Raw genomic sequence first — 17,916 nt, forward strand, 5'->3', positions numbered from 1 at the left:
GACAGACAGGGGGCTCTGGTCTCTTTCTCCACAAATTCCATCATGGGAGCTCCAGTTCATAACTTCATCTAAACATAATTACCTCCCAGAGTCTCCACCTCCGAATACTGTAACATTGGGATCAGGGCTTCCACATATGAATTTTGGGGAGACACAAACATTCAATTTGCAAGTCACTTTTTCATTAACTTTTCATGGAACTAGTGTAAAAACCTTCTAAGTGGTCTTTCAATCTTTATTTTGCGTCCACTCCAATTGAGATTAATCTTTTCAAAACACAAATTAATCAAGTTCACTACTTGTTTGAAATTATTAAGTTCTAAGTGGTAATTCTTGTTGATCTTGGAGATCGAAGTCTTTCACGTGACCTACGACGCCTACACTGAGGAAAGATCTGGTCATGCATGCCTTCATCCCCTGCCATCCTGTCCTGCCCCTGATCCTTAGTCTCCATCTTCAGCTACATTAGTTTTGTTTATTTTATCAAACATGCTATATTAGTTTCCTAGGGCTGTCACAAGAAAATACCACAAACTGAGTTGCTTAAAATAACAGAACAGAAATGTATTGTCATAGAGTTCTGGAGGCAAGAAGTATGAAATCAAAGTGTCGATACAGACACCTCCCTCTAACACTTGCAGCGGAGACTCCTTCCTGGCTTCTTCCTAGCATCCTGTGGTTGCCAGGAGCCTAGACGTTCCTTAGTTTGCAGCTTCAAGTTTAATCTCTCCCTCAATGTTACATAATAGTGTCTCCTCATCTGTCTGTCTGTGTCTATGTGTCTCTTCTCATCTTCTTATAAGGGCACCAGTTATACTGGATTAAGAGCCAATCCTATTCCAGTATGACTTCATTTAACAACTAATTGTATCTGAAATGACCCAATTTCTAAATAATGTACTGGGAATTAAGACTTCAATATATCTTTTGGGGACACACAACTCAACCCATAACACATGCTATATTTCCTTCAGCCAAGACTTGTGTACATGCTGTTCCCACCACATAAAACATTTGTTCCTTCCTTGTTTGCTTAGTTGATTCTTATTTATCCTGCAGTATCAACTGAAATGGCACTTTCTTGGGGAAGATTTCCCTGGCACAAATTATAAGCCAACTTCCTCTATTATATATTATGTACTGTTATATACCTCCATATACCACAAATCTTTTATTCATAAAATTATCTCATTTATACTTTTACTTATTATTTACTCTTTATTTAAACTAGAATACACAGGTTTTCAGCTTTAGGTTGTCTTCTGTATTAATATCATTCAAATAGTTTACTATGAATCTTATGTATTAGCTTTAAAAATTATCAGCTGAAATTCTTTTCAAATTCTTTGTTTTTTGAACTAGTGTCAACTACCATGAACAATCCAGCAAAATACTTCTATAGAAAAAGAGAGTGTAGAAACAAGGGGGGAATAAGAAATATATTCTGGAATAGCCGTTACAGGAACTGGAGCTGCCAAATAATCCTGATCAAGATGACAACCTCCCAAAAGCACGGAGATTTCGAGGCAGAGCGCATGGGGGGAAAGCCAGTGGGGAGCCTGGCTGGGACTGAGGAAGTCCTGGGCAAGAAGATGGAGGAAAGGGGCTTTGACAAGGCTTTTGTGGTCCTTGGCCAGTTTCTGGCGCTAAAGAAAGATGAAGTTCTCTTTCAGGAATGGCTAAAGGACACATGCAGCACCAATGCCAAGCAGTCCCAGGACTGCTTCAGGTGCCTCTGAGAGTGGTGTGAGGCCTTCCTGTGATGCTGTCTGGGGAGCCCCCAATCCCTAGCCTCAGCCTTGAGTCTCCAGAGTTTGCAGCTAAGTGGGTGCTCCTTCCCTGTCTTCCACAAAGAAAATGATTGCTGTCTTTTCACCTGCGACGTCCTCCAGGGTCTTCAGGGAGTTCTCTCCTCTCACTATTTCAACTTTTGTGGAATTCTCGCTCTTGTGTGCATTTCCCTTCTCCTTCCCCTGCCAATTTCATGTTGATAATTACGAGCATTTCGAGTGGATTCCTGGCCAATGCCCTCACCCCTCATCTCTGGTCCATTGTATGCCATTTGGCTTCTCTTTTGGCAGAACAGTCACTGTCCTTATTAAGTTTTTTAAAATCAAAAAGAAGAGAGAGAGAGAGAGCGAGAGAGAGAGGAAGAAATTATGAAAACCTAAGCCATAGTGAATCTTTTGGACTCATACTAAAGAATCTACTCTTCCTAACTTGTTTTCTGTACACTTACTTATTCCCAACAATTAAATTATCTTCTAACAAAACACCATGTTCACTTTCCTTAACTATCCTACGAGACAAATAATAAGTTCATAAATATCACTTATATAATAAAGGAGAAATATATATGAATGTCTATGCATAATATGTATAATGTACTTTATACAATAAGGGAAAACTTAATTCCTATGTTTGTATACTTTCACTGAAAGCAACCTTCAATATAAAAAAAATACCAAAAAAAAAAAAAATACCATTCTATTTCTTTCAAGGTTTTATTTCAGCTCCATATTAAACGACAGACTATTTCAGTGTAAAATAGACTTATAATCTGCAGACCTTGTCCCCAGATCTCAATATGTCTGAAGTTTCCTCTGTGTCAATGCCATCATATTGAAGAGATATCATATCTACCATCATTATGTCTATAGCATACTTCAATATTTTATTCTGAAAATTGAACACATCAACACATGTCTGTTTATCTTATATATTTCTTTCTATCATACTTTGAAAGTTAAAGTTTCACAAATCTCTGGTCATTTTTCTTTTTCTTCCAATTTTAGAATTACTTCATCTTAATTTTATAGCATGCATAGTTTTTTAAAATTCTACTTGAATTTTATATAATTTGAACAAATACATACCTTTTAATTATTAATGAATAACCCATTTAGAGTCATTAATCTTAAGTTTAAGCATACAGAACATAGAACAAAAAATGATTCGACATTAAACATCTCCAGGCATATTTTAAATTTGAGTTTATATATTAAAAATACTTCATAATTATAGTTAACGTATGAATTTTTGCTTTTATTCCATGGTTTTATTTTCTTGTGGGAAATAAATTTTAGTAATTTATGATAGCCAACCAAGTTAAAGACAAAGATCTTTGGCTGCTTTTCAAAGCTCTGTATATACCATGCCTACTCCAAGCAGATACGCAAGACAGGCAAAGAAGAAATTAGAATGTGTCAAGTACCTGTGAGCTAGGAGCTATGATATATGTGTGTCTTGGCTATCTCACTAAATACTACTTTGTACCACTATGATTTTATTTGTCCTTTATCTCTTTTTCTTCCTGCCACCCCCAAATGCCTGAAGGGACAGAGTCATGTACAGTTCTCAAAGAGGCTAAAAGCATTTGACAGTAAATAAAAATATGTTGTATTAAACAAATACCATTTGTGAATTTCAGCTGGAGAGTTATCAGAAGATAACTGTAGGGAAATGACAAGGAGAACAATAAAACTGTAGTGGTGGTTGGAAATTGTAATGTTTCTTCCTTCTAGCAAGCACTTCTCAGTGCCCTGTTCTCAGTAGGGATCGCAAAGCATTGCTTGCAAACCAGGGGAATGCTGGGCTAGGGGTGGAGACAAGTAGTAACATGGTACACCAGTTGTACCAGACAAGTATGCACATCGAGTCCTGGAGCCTTGCCACAGGCCCTTTATTCAGAGAGAGAGAGAGAGGGAGGGAGGGAGGGAGGGAGGGAGGGAGGGAGGGAGGGAGGGAGGGAGGGAGGGAGGGAGAGAGAGAGAGAGAGAGAGAGAGAGATCTTTTCTGCAGATACACTCTGGATTATTTTTTCCAGTGGCTGGCCTGAAAGTAAAAGGGACATTTCAAGGAGCAGTTCAGCCTATAGGAAATGGAATAGGTGATGAGATTCCATACATTATGAAAGGTCTATAGTACCTTGCACAGAAGGTTAGAAAAGTATTTGTTTGGGTCCTTTGGTAGAGGAGTGTTTTTCCTTTATGGTATTTTTAGCTTCTCTTTGATTTCTAGAATAAAAATGGAGCAATTCATAGGAATATTAGATTCTATCACCTAAGGGGCTTATTTACTTTGTGACCATTTGAAATGATTAAAATTTTTTTTTCAATTACAGTTGACATAGAATTTTATTTTAGTTTCAGGTATACAACATAGTAATTAGACATTTATATAACTTATGAAGTGATCCCCCTGCCTAGTCTAGTACCTCCCTAGCACTATACATAGTTATTACAATATTATTGACTGTATTCCCAATGTTGTACTTTACACCCCGCTGATAGTTTTTAGGAGCTCCAGTCACACAATTGGTTAGTGTGTGGTACTTATGTGACTGTTTCATAACTGGCGATTTGTACTTCGTAATCCTGTCACCTTTTTCATCCAGATCCCCAAGGGCCCTCCCATCTGGTAACCATCAATTTGTTCTCTGTATCTGAGAGTCTGTTTATGTTTTGTTTGTTCATTTTTTTGTGTGTTTTAAATTCCACATATAAGTAAAATCATATGGTATTTGTCTTTCCTGTCAGGCTTATTTCATTTAGCATAATACCTTCTCGGTCCATCCATCTTGTCGCAAATGGCAAAATTTCATTCTTTTTTATGGTTGAGTAATATTCCATTGTATATATGTACCACTTCTTTATCCATTTGTCTATCAATGGACACTTAAGTTATTTCCATGTCTTGGCTATTACAAATAATGTTGCAATGAATATAGAGGTGCACGTACGTATCTTTTTAAATTAACATTTTGGATTTCTTCAGATAAATATCCTAAAGTGGAATTGCTGGGTCATACAGTAGTTCTATTTATAATTTTTTGAGGAACCACCAAACCAGTTTCCATAATTACTGAACCAATTTACACTCTCACCAAGAGTGCACAAAGGATCCCTTTTCTCCACATCCTCACCAACACTTATTTGCTGATTTATTAATCATAGCCATTCTGACAGGTATAAGGTGATATCTCATTGGGGTTTTAATTTGCATTTTCCTGATGATTAGTGATTTTGAACATCTTTTCATATTTCTATTGGCCATCCATATGTCCTCTTCGGAGAAATGTTTCTTCAGGTCCTCTGCCAATTTTTAATCTCATTGTTTGTTTGTTTGTTGGTGTTATGTTTTATGAGTTCCTTATATATTTTGTAAATTAACCCTTTATTGGATATATCATTGGTAAATATCTTCTCCCATTCAGTAGGTTGTCTTTTTGTTTTGTTGATGGTTTCCTTCACTGTGTGAAACCAACAACGAACCTGCAGAAAGAGAAATTACAATCCCAGTTGTAATAGCATCTAAAAGAATAAATTACCCAGGAATAAATTTAACCAAGTTGGTAAAAGACCTGTACTTGGAAAACTATAAGACTGAAGAAAGAAGCGGAAGAAGATACAAATAAATGGAAGAATAATATACTGTACTCATAGACAGCAAGAATTAACATCATTAAAGTGTCCATACTACTCAAAGCAATATACAGATTCAATGCAAGTCCTATCAAAATACCAATGGAATATTTCACAGATGGAGAACAAATAACTCTAAAATTTATATGGAACCACACAAGACCCTGAATAGCCAAAGCAATCTTGAGAAAGAATAAAGTTGGAGGCATCACACTACCTGATATCAAATTATACTATAAGGCCATAGTAATCAAAACAGCATGGTACTCGCATAAATAAAATAAAAATTAAAAAAGACACATGGATCAATGGAAGAGAATAGAGAGCCCAGAAATAAACCCACATCTGTATATTCAACTAATCTATGACAAAGGAGGCAAGAATATACAATAGGGTAAAGACAGTGTATTCAATGAATGGTGTTGGGAAAACTGGACAGATATGTTCAAAAGAATGAAACTGGATCACTTTCTTATACCATATATAAGAATAAACTTAAAGTGGATTAAATCTAAGACCCAAAACTATAAAACTCCTACAAGAAAACATAGATGGTACAGTCTTTGACATCACTCTTAGTAATATTTTTTTTAGTATGCCTCCTCAGGCAAGGGAAACAAAGGAAAAAAATAAATAGGACTGCATCAAACTGAAATGATTTTCTGATCCAACAGTATACCTGTGGATACTCCACAGGAAGCCACAAAGCTCTTGAGAACATAAGATATACATACGTAATTGCAGAAAATCAGTAACCATACTAAACCTAAGGGAGTTAGAACTACTGTATTCCAGCACTGGCACAAGTTGTAGCACATATTAGGTGCTCAATAAACAATACGTGAATGAATTAGTGGATGAATGGATGCTAGGACTTCACCGTCTATGTCTTATTCATATCTTCTCAACATGGGAGCTTTTCAGGACATTGTTTTTATGATATCGTAAGTGCTGAAGACAAAACAGCTTTCCCAACATGTTCCTCACATGCACTACTCACAGGGAAAGAAAACTTTTGTTCATTTCACTTATCTTTCTTAAGTCAGCATTTTGCTCTTTAAAGTCAGGACAAAAGTAGTTAGAGCTAAGAGATCATCCCACCCTAGGTAACAATCAAACCCCTAAATGAATGACATTTTAGAGAGACAAAAATTATGTGTGTGTGTGTGTGTGTGTGTGTGTGTGTGTGTATTTAAACATGAGAATGCTTTTACAAGTGTCCTGACCAAATAAAAGTGCTTTCTTCCTGTCATTAATGACCCTGGCATCCCTGATGTGTAACTTACATTTAACTGGCAACATTCTGGGTTACTCATATTAACTGCAATAGTCTGAACAGCTTGAACTTCAATAAAATGTGCATTAAGTGACTGAGTTAATTTAACCTCATTAATCCTCAACCCAATAGAACCATCTGAAGCCTTCCAATCAGCCTGTGCTTCATCTACAACATAAATGTGCCCCTGTAAGAAATCAACACCCCAAATCGGCTGAGCTCTAGCTCCCAAGTTGTCACTGAGGGGTAAATGGCTGCACAATTGCCAAGACCAGGATCCAATTGCATTATATGATTCACTCATTTTATTATTCTTGTTAACGGTGAGATGAGTTCTATAAAAATAAACATTTCTCTGAACTTTTTATTGGCACCACTTCTCTTCACTAAATGCTCTAATTCATCAAAGAGCAGGATTCTTGTTCAAGATACTTTTTGCCTCATAACTTAAGGAACATATTTATGGCAAATAAAAAACTGTGCTCAACTAAAAGGAAACTTTAATGCATCTGCCTTCTACATCTTCCTCCATTTAGGATTAATTACAGAAGCTGTAATAACAGTTAATTCTCAGAATTTTATTCATAAAGGGCTGAAGTTTCAAAGTACTAAAGATTATCAGCACAAGTAGTCAAATGTTTGCTGCTATGAATAAGGCATTTTAATCTTATGTAATAGTGTGGGACTTTTACGAATCTTGACCTTGACCAACTAGAAAATGAGTCTAAATTAAGGTATGTGATTTGTACTGCATTCTTCTTTCCTGTATTTAATAACACTGAAAAGAGCTTTTATTTTGGAGAGCCCTTCATTCATTTTTTGTTTACATTACTCTTAAACCAAGAAAATAATTAGTATTATACCTGAACGTGCCTTCATTCCTTGTTAAGAGACAGTGATTTCCAGGAAAAAAGCATTGCATCTGAATCCAAGACACTGGATTTGGTCTAGTTTTATGAATCCATATTTGTGGGCAGACTATATAATTGTTCATTGTTCAGCTTGTGGGCAAAACCATTTCAATAAGTTTTTGTAATGATCAAATCATATAGTTTGTCAAAGAATTTTATATACTATAATGTCTATACAAATACAGTTATTCTTATATCTTCATAATCACAAGTTGGTGATAATAAAATCTGTTATCAAAAGACTGGTAAAACAGAACTCACAGTAGATTATATTCATTGTCGGCACTCCACAGAATCTCTAAAAACCTCCTGAATTTTAAAACTAATTTTGTAACTTCATTACTGTCAATCGATGATTGTTGGTGTTGATTCAATGTCAACAGGAATCCCGAATTTGGGGTGCAGTGAAGAAGGAAACTTTATTCAGTGCAAGCAGCTCAGCAGTGATATAGCACAGCTGTGGAACTGCTCAATAGTGTTACAGCTCAATTATGAAACAGCACAGCTGTGGAATGGCCCTCAGGTAAGGGCCCTCTGTGGAGACACAGCTTTGCTCCAGTCCGCTCTACTTGCTCTGTTTTGCTCTGCTATTGTCTGGCAAAATGTTTTTGGTGCCTCAGCTACAGCCAGGGAAGCAGTCTTCAGTGGAAAGGGAAAACGTACTCATCAAGCCAAAGGGGAGTTGAATTCTATAGAGAAGTCCCCACCCCTGATCCTTAATATGTCTGTCCCTCATGCAAACAAGGATTCCAAATCCTCATAGTTTGATTGATCCAAAAAGCACTGTCTCGATTGGTTGGAGTGGGGCCACTCTGGGCAGTGAAGATCCTAATTGGGGTGGGGGAGTATAGCTGCACAGCTCTGATTGGATGGGGAATTCTCAGTCCTGTTGGTTGAAATACGACTCCAGGAACTCTTTTATAAGAGTTGGTTCAGAGGGCAGGAATAGAATGCAAGCAAGCAGTTCGGTGCAGGAGGCAGGCAGATCAGTGAGGGCTTCTTCCTGAAGTGCAGCTTGTGGGAGAGGCCTCTCTTTAGAAACAGCTGGGCTATGTTTTTAAATTTGAGCCCAGTTAGCCACCAGGAGCCCTTCTTAGTAGGCATCTTCTTTCTTGGGGTTGACATTACCAAGAGATATAACAAAATATAGTAGAAACTATATAAGGAAAACATCTCTGTGTTGAAAAGGAACCATTCTTCCATTATTAATCAATTAATTTAAAACATTATAAGCAAAATTGTTATTGGCCTGATATAAATTTTATTTAAAAAATTTAGTCAAAATAGAATCTAAATTCTTAAACAACTAAATGGACCAACACTTCTAAAAGTCAAATACTAAATGTTTCCACTTGGTAAAACATGTTTTCTTTAGTCAAATAACTTCATTAAGTTTCTTTGCTACATTAGTTTTAGAAATGGATTATTTTCTGACTTTATTTGTTACATACAGGTAAAAATAAAAGCAAAATTACTATATTGTTATTCTACCACCTATGTTAAAGTGACAGATTCCAGAGTATTATATTTGGGTTTTTTCCTGATTTAAAAAAAAAATCGATTAATATGTAATATCAAAATGTTGGTGCATTTGTCCTCAATTTTCATCAGTTACAGAAAATTAATAGCAAAAGAAGTTTCATAGGGTTATGGCTCCATAAAGCAACCAAGTGACTCAAACTTTGGAGAAGGCAATATAGAAAAAGAAATATTCCTAAGAGAGCAAAACATTTCTGTAGCTGTAATGAAATATAAATTAAAACACCTTCCTGCTTGGCTAGTTCCAATATTTTTCTTACCAGGTAAACTCTCTACTGGCAAGCAGTTTAAACAGTTATTTCATTTAGAACTGCCAATTCAGAAATATGATAGTCCTCAAGTAAAACACACTTTTAAAAATATGTCATGCCAGCACAGTTTTGTTATAGTCTTGGAAGACAGATTTTAAATTACTATTTAACCGAGGACAATTTTACCCCAAGAAACAATTTATGAAAATAACATAAATCAGATGTGATAAAATCAGTAATAAATATTGTGAATGAAGGATTTTAGAGAAGATAAGCTATCTTTAGAGAAGACAGAACAATTTACATTTCCAAACTACAGTGCTTAGCATACTTTAAATTATGTCCAAGATGTTGAAAAATATAAATATATGCACATCTCTGGTATTGCAACCAGAATATATCTCTTGATCCCTGCTTACCTTTACATATATGTGTGCATGCTTTTATAGAAGGCTGTTTCTCTTTTTAGATATCTTTTTGTAATTATATATTTTTAAAAAATTACAACATATTCTTGAAACTATCCTAAGTGCAACATAACAGTTATTTTCAATTTCTGACGTTTGGTATTTACAGAAAATAAACTATCTTTTAAAAATAGAAAAAAAAAATCTTTCTGGATAACAATTTTTTAAAAGTACATTATTATGTCATGGTAATTTCCTGATGAAATAGAAAAGTGAAAATAGCCAGCCACGACATTTCAAGGTACCCCATCAGCACCTTTAATATGTTCCCCATATTTGTTTTGTTGTTCTAATGTTCTTTCATCCCGATTCAGTGTAATTCTTAAATGAACATATATTCCTCATCATGCAGTGGCATTCCTAACATCTGCTCCAAGCTCACTACAAAACTGTAGCCCAGTTTTCCATATAAGCAGCCTGTCTTGGCTCATGCTGCAGACTTTCCTAAAATCTCTCAAAGGCTTACAAAACCCAAACGAGCAGCATCTGGCTTCAATGTGTCCTGTAACTCTTGCTGAGCAGTCCTAAGCCTGGCACTAGCCATAACTGGTATAGGTTCATAGCTGGGCCTCTTGAGGCACTTCCAGCCCAGCACAGGTGGCAGCCATCTGTGGATTGCTCTGTGGCCCATGCCAAGTGGCCCAGGGCAGAACACAGGCTGTGGCTGAACTTGGCACAGTGGGTCACCTCCCCGGAGGCCCTGAAAACCGGCATGCTGGAGGCAAGCTTTAGACAGAGCCAGAGCATCACTCAGATCGCTCCAAGGAGGACACACCCAAAGAGCAGACGGGGCAGCCACCAGAGCCCCGCTAAAGTGAATCCTGCTCTGTAGGGTCAGCCCCTACACAACAGCTCCTCCACTATAGTGACAGCGAGTCCTCACAACCAATTAGCCCAAGGAACAATACATCCTATTGATGTGCAAACAGCAACCAAGGCTCAACTATAACAGGAGGACATACACACAATCCACACGTGGGACACACCAGAAGCACTTGGCTCTGGTGACCAAGGAGACTGTACCACTGGGCACCACAGGACACCTACTACATAAGGCTACTCTACTAAGACTGGGAGACATAGCAGCCCTACCCGATACATAGAAACAAACACAAGGAGACAACTAAAATGGGGAGACAAAGAAACGTCCTAAATGAAACAGCAGAACAAAGATCCAGAAAAAGAACTAAACAAAATGGAGACAAGCGATCTACCAGATACAGAGTACAAAACACTGGTTATAAGGATGCTCAATGATCTCAGGGAGAACTTCAACAGAGAGACAGGAAACATAAAAATAGAGATAGAAAACATAAAAAACAAAACCAGTCAGAAATAAAGAATACACTAACTGAAATGAAGACTATATTAGACAAATCAGAGAACTGAATCAGCAATTTACAAGTAGCAGAAAACACCCAAACAGAACAGCAAAAAGAAAAAAAAAATGAGGATAGTTTAAGGCGCCTCTGGGACAACATCAAGCATATCAACATTCACATCATAGGGGTACCCAAAGGAGAAGAGAGCGAGGAATTGATAATCTATTTGAAGAAATAATGATGGAAAACCTCCCTAACCCGACAAAGGAAATAGACATATAAGCCCACAAAACGTGGAGAATCCCAAACAAGGAGAACCTGTGGGGACAGAGGCAGGAGACCAGTTTCCAGGCTCTCGCCCTCACGTGGAAAGGTGCTCACTCGGGCAGTAAATGACAATCAACTGTAATTGGATGGCCATCAGCTGTGGCTAGTTGGTGATCAGCTGTAACCAGTGAGCCATTGGCCACTAATATAACTGCTGTGGCTACGCTAGCAGAAAGAGAAAAGATGGGGGCTAGCAAGAAGATGGTGGCTGAACTAGCAAGAGCGGATTATAGCTAGCAAATGGGGTTGGTTGGTTGGCAGAGAGAAGTGGACGGCAGGTTACGGATAGTGTGGCTCCTACCTCCTGTGAGTCCAACCCAGCCGCCAGCAAGACTACAGTGGTATGACTCCCCTATCTACGGTTCCATGGGTGTTCCTTTTTGGCCTCACCATGTCCTGTGTTCTTATGTGGGGAGAGGGACCACAGACCCCACATGACACATGGCGCAGCGAGCAGGGTACGGTGCCAGCCAAAGCTCTCCGAAGGGCGCTGGAGCAATTTGTGCGTATGAACACTCAGTCTCAGGAAGACCAGGAGGAGCAGCTGCTGGAGAGCTGGAGCCTCGTGGAGGGGTGGGAGGACGTGGATGGTTCCCCAACCAGCATAGGCCAGAGAAAGCAAAGGTTGTTGCGGCCCTGTGGGCTGGGAAGTGCTTGCTGAGGCCCTCACCCCAAGGTTGGGGAGGACTTGGAGCCATCGCCCTGCGGAGAGGGCACACATTGTAAGGCTAACGCACAGCCCTGACGAATGACTCTGGAATATGGGGAATGGGATCCATCCCTGATTTGATGGACTGCTTGAATGTTTGCTTGGGAACATGCCACCATGCAGTGGAACCGGTGGATGTTTGCCTCCTGTGTAAGCACCTTGGCTTTGAGCCATTATTGTTCCAGAAAGACTGGTGGTGCCCTGAGAAACCCTGGCTGTGCACAGGATATTGCATTCATCTCCAGGCTTCTTGCACAGGGACCCTTGCGGAAGATGCTTGTCATGTAGATTGTAAGGGGAGACCCCGTAGGGGTTGAGTGTGAAGATCCAGGAGTACAGTTTCCAGGCTCTCACCCTCATGTGGAAAGGTGCTCACTTGGGTAGTAAATGGCCATCAACTGTGATTGGATGGCCATCAGCTGTGGCTAGTTGGCCATCAGCTGTAACCAGTGAGCCATTGGCCACTAATATAACTGCCATAGCTACACTAGCAGCAAATGGGGACTAGCAAGACGACGTTGGCTGAGCTAGCAAGAGTGGAGTGCAGTTAGCATGGCGGATTGCAGATAGCAAGTAAGGTTGGTTGGCACAGAGAAGTGGATGTCAGGTTGTAGATAGTGGGGCTCCTGCTTCCTGTGTCTCCAACCCAGCCGCCAGTGAGTCTATAGTGGTATGACTCCCCTATCTATGGCTCCGTGGCTGTTCTTTTTTGGCCTCACCATGTCCTGCGTTCTTATGTGGGGAGCGGGACCAGAGACCCCACATGACACCCTGCATGACAAACCCAAAGAAGCCAACAACAAGACACATTATAATTAAAATGGCAAAGTTTAAAGACAAAAAAAAGAATCCTAAAAGCAGCAAGAAAAAGGCAACTAGTTACTTATAAGGGAGTTCCCATAACACCGACACCTGATTTCTCAACAGAAACTTTGCAGGCCAGAAGGGACTGGGCAGGAAATATTCAAAGTGATGAAAAGCAAGAAACTACAACCAAGAAACTACAACCAAGAAACTACAACCAGGACTATTCTATCCAGCAAAACTATCATTTGAAATCAAAGGACAGATAAAGAGCTTCCCAGACAAGAAAAAGCTAAAAGAGTTCATCACCACCAAATTAGTATTACAAGGAATCTTAGAGGGACTTCTTTAAGATGAAAAAAAAAAAAAAAAAAAAAAAAAAAAATATATATATATATATATATATATGTATACATATATAATAAAGTGGCAACAACTACATATTAATCAACAATTACTTTCAATGTAAATAGATTAAACGCTCCAATCAAAAGACAGGATTGCTGAATGGATAAGAAAACAAGACTGTTACATATGCTGCCTATAAGAGACTCACTTCAGATCAAAAGACACACACAGGTTGAAAAGTAAATGGATGGGAAAAGATGTTTCATGAAAATGGAAAAGAAAAAAAAAAAAGATGGGGTAGCAATAAGTATACCAGTCAAAATAGACTTTAAAACAAAGGCTGCAAGAAGAGACAATGAAGGGCTCAGTAATCCCACTTCTGGGTATTTATCCAAAGAAACCTAAAATGCTATTTCAAGGGGATGTGTGTATCCATATATTCATTGCAGTATTGTTTACGATTGCCAAGATGTGGAGGCAGCCTGGTTGTCCACCGATAAATGAATGAATAAAGAGGAGGTGGTACATATATACAATGGACTATTGCTCGGCCAGGAAAGGGAATGGGTTCTTGCCATCTGTGGCAGCATGGATGGACCTTGAGGGTAATGTGCTGAGTGGAGCATGTCAGATAGAGAAAGACACACTTATATGTGTCTTATTGTTTCACTTATATGTGAAATCTAAAGAATGAAATGAACAAACAAACAAAACAGACACAAACTCAGATATGGTTGCCTGATGGAAGGGGGTTTGGGGGCAGTTGAAAAAGGTGAAGGCAATAAGAAGTACAAATGGGTAGTTACAAAATAATCATGGGGATGTAAAATAAAGCATTAGGAATATAGTCAATATAGTAATAACTATATACATTGCCAGGTAGTTACTAGACTAGTCAGAGAGACCACTTCTTTAATTATATAAATGTCTAACCACTATGCTGTACACCTGAAATTAATATAAAATATTGAATATCAACTGTAATTGAAAAATTAAAAAGGAGGGGAAAAGGTGAAGGTGAATAAGAGGTCCAAATCTCCAGGTATAAAACAAGTAAGTGGATGTAATGCACAGCTTGGGGAATATAGTCAATAATATGTGATAGCATGGTACGGTGTCAGGTGGTTGCTGGACTTATCATGGCGATCACTTCTGTAGGTACATAAATATTGAATAACTATGGTGTATACCTGAAACTAAGATAATATTATGTTAGCTATGTTTTAATAAAAATCTTTTTAAAAAAATGAAGCGGGTTCAGAGAGCTCCCGATTGCGCAATGAAAACACTTCCACATGCTACCTTGCTGGGCTCCAACTCCACAAGAACAGAAGCTCCTTTGTTCAGGACCTGTTTCTATGTATTGCTTAATATGGCTATTGATTTGTATTCTTTATATCTTTTTTAATAAACTAGTAACCTAGTGAGAAAAAAAATTGGCTTTTTACAGAATAGCTACTTCTCTGGAGCTTATTTATAATGAAACAAAAATTATCCTTCTAATCTCTCAGGTATGATTGCCACCATAAATGTTTCAAACACTAAGGTAACAGTAAAGTATTGAAAATCATAGATCCTATTAAAACTTTACTTTATGTCCGTATCACTGCATATTTCTTATCAAGAAAGTATTCAAAATAAGCAACAGAATAAAGTATGATTGCAGGGCAAAATTGAATTATATCATGTTTATTATCACATGGATTGTTTAGGCAAGGAAAAGGGATCCAGTTAATTTATTTCAACTAAATGGAGGTGGTTGTAATGTTACAGAAACTGGACCAGAATCAGCTCTAAGGGCTGGCGAACCTCTCTCTTCCTCAAAAGCTAGATCAGCTTTTTTAGTATCACTGTTGTCTCTCTTTATTCCTCTCTGCTCTCTCGGTTTCCTCTGTTTATCCAGTTTTTGCTCCCTCATAACTTCAGTTTGTACATCAATGAACCATCTACTTAACAGCATCCTTTCGGCTGGTATGCTTATTGCTAATGAACTATGTGTTTTCCAGTTCACATTCCCAAGAGTGAGAATCTCATTGACCTAGTTCACCTGTTTATAGCAGAACAATTCACAGGCTGCTGCTGTTAAGCCAATCTATTGGCTGTCGTTTTCTTGCTATCAATTCTCATTTTTACTGCACTTAACTGAGGCAGAAGATAAGATCTTGAGGTTAAAACAAGAAAAAAAATGTCCACCACCAAGGTGGAAGGGACTGCATGAAATGTGGTTTAGCTAGGATAATTGTCTATGTGAGCAAGTATAAACTGACATCCTTATTAGATCGTATATAAATACATTTACTTTGAGTGACAATTTTAATAAGGTATGCCATGACGAAACTTGTCTAGGAATGAAGTCAAGTGAGTTTTTGTAATATCAATTCAAACATCACACAACTGACTGGGAAATCAATTTTGAATTTGGATATGTGAGAATCAGGTTAACCTAGGGTAAGTTTCCCAAATGTTTTTAAAGAAAAGGAGAGACTATTTCTCCAATGACCCTTGCATAATATTTCTACCTGGAATTAAATTTGTAGTGTTGTCTAAACAGTGGTGCAGCTATTATAGCTAAAAACTCAGAAGACTCCCTCTTGCTACATTTACAGCTGTTTAAGCAGAAGTCCAAGATTTACCAAATTTAGTGAGCAATTTTAGTGTCATTATGTAGTTTTATGCCATTTAAGATGATCTGACTATCATATTTTCATGAAGCATCTCAGATCTAATCTACCCGATCAACAAGAGCAGGTGCATTCAGTATTCTGATGAATGTAATTTTGCAATTTTCAACATAATGTACAGTTTCCACTTTTTAGTTGAATATTAAAGTGGAATTCTCATCAGTTATAAACATATCCAACATTTACGTAATGTTAAGTTGAAACATGCTTTCACACATATTACTTCATATGTCATGTATAACAGCACATACTTTGGAAAGGAGGAAATCAGGACCTGAAAAGATTAAATAACATAGTTTGTAAAGGGCAGATCCAGGACTCAAACCTATGAAACCATTTGTGAACTACTTCCGTGGTACTTCTCTACTAGACAGTCATGCTTGGATCAGTAAAAGCAGCAAAATGAAGAGGGCAAAGCACATGAAAGTCTAAAATCCAAAGGTTCTGGGGCTGAGATCATGAGGATAACATCAAGACCCAGGAAAGAGAAGGCAACTAAAAGCTCACACTTAAGTGATTGCTCATGATTTATTTTGACTATTGTCTCTTTATCTTGGACATAAAGCCAAATTCATTTTCATTCTATATACAAACTTCAAAATATTGGAAATTCTTCAACACTATGGAAAAGAATTCTGAGGTCACATTTAAGCCCAATGAGAAAGAATGCCGTGGTGGATGAGGAATATCTGCCATGGGTTCAGGAGTTGAGACTAGAAGTGTGGGTGCTGCCTAATTGCCAACCCTGACTTGGACTTTCCATTGTCTGGTTGGGATATATGCATACCGGTAGCTCTCCTGCCATGATATCCTGCCTAGTGAGCAAGACTTGAAGTTACAAGGATGCAAAGAGACCAATTCATAAATCGTCAGCAAATGTTTAGAGATGTCTGCAGATGGTGCAGTAGTCCCTTCATGTCAGAGGATCATCATGAAAAAAGTTATTGAAAGTACCATGATGTCAAATCTTTCTGTCAACTCTGTAGGCATGGTGTTTCTAGTATTGAACACTGCCATGAACCCTGCCATCAATTCTTTGTGAAATTGATTCAACATACGTACTACCATTTCTCTATCTTTGCTGAGGATGGAGCTGGTAGAGGAAGATCTGGATGGGGAGGTAGGAGAAACTGGCAGTTCAGAAATATATTCCAGATGTTTCCAAGAGGCTTAAATTTTAACATACACTTCTGCATCTTCTTAAAGACTCTCTCTCTTAACAATTCAAAAAGAACTTCCCCAAGAAGCAAAGGCAGAAAAGATTGGACCTTGGTCAGCAGTCCATTGCTCAACCATAAGCCCCCAAAGAGGAGACTGGAATCTCCTGGATAATTTCACAGTTTTCTCTAGATTCCTAGGCTTCCCAACCAATGGGATGATGTGCAGATAGCATAACCACCTCCTCTGTTGTTCACTCTCAACCCTCAATGTTTCATCCCCCTTCAAGAGCTCAAGTCTTCAATAAAATTAAAAGGAATTATTTTGCACAAAAATCTAGAGACATCCTGTAGAATTTCAAACTGTAGAATTCTGTCAGTATTCACATATCTAATGACTTTTTACTCATCCATAGTATAATCATTTCACCAGTCTTCTTCATACATTTCATCAAAAATAGCACAATTATAATAAGAGCTCACAATATTAAGGCAATAAGTTTTACAAATATTATTCACGTTTACTAGTTTGCTATTAAACAAATCCACAAATGATTAAAATTAAATACGCTTGTCAAAATAGAAGATAAATTAGAGGCTCAGTGACAAATTTTATTAGTTATTCCTTCTACTCATTAGCATGTAACAGTTCTATAACTAACAAGAGTTTTATGGATATGGCTATGAAATCAGATTCTATA

At 37.8% G+C, this 17,916-nt stretch overlaps 1 pseudogene; it reads left to right on the forward strand.

Moving 5' to 3' along the window:
- The first annotated feature begins 1,484 nt into the window (after positions 1-1,484).
- LOC109459746 (barrier-to-autointegration factor pseudogene) lies at positions 1,485-1,763 on the forward strand (annotated as a pseudogene).
- The last annotated feature ends 16,153 nt before the right edge of the window (positions 1,764-17,916 follow it).

Source organism: Rhinolophus sinicus, chromosome 17, assembly GCF_057876585.1.
Source record: "Rhinolophus sinicus isolate RSI-liver-muscle chromosome 17, RSI-T2T, whole genome shotgun sequence".
In the NCBI taxonomy this organism is placed as follows: domain Eukaryota; kingdom Metazoa; phylum Chordata; class Mammalia; order Chiroptera; family Rhinolophidae; genus Rhinolophus; species Rhinolophus sinicus.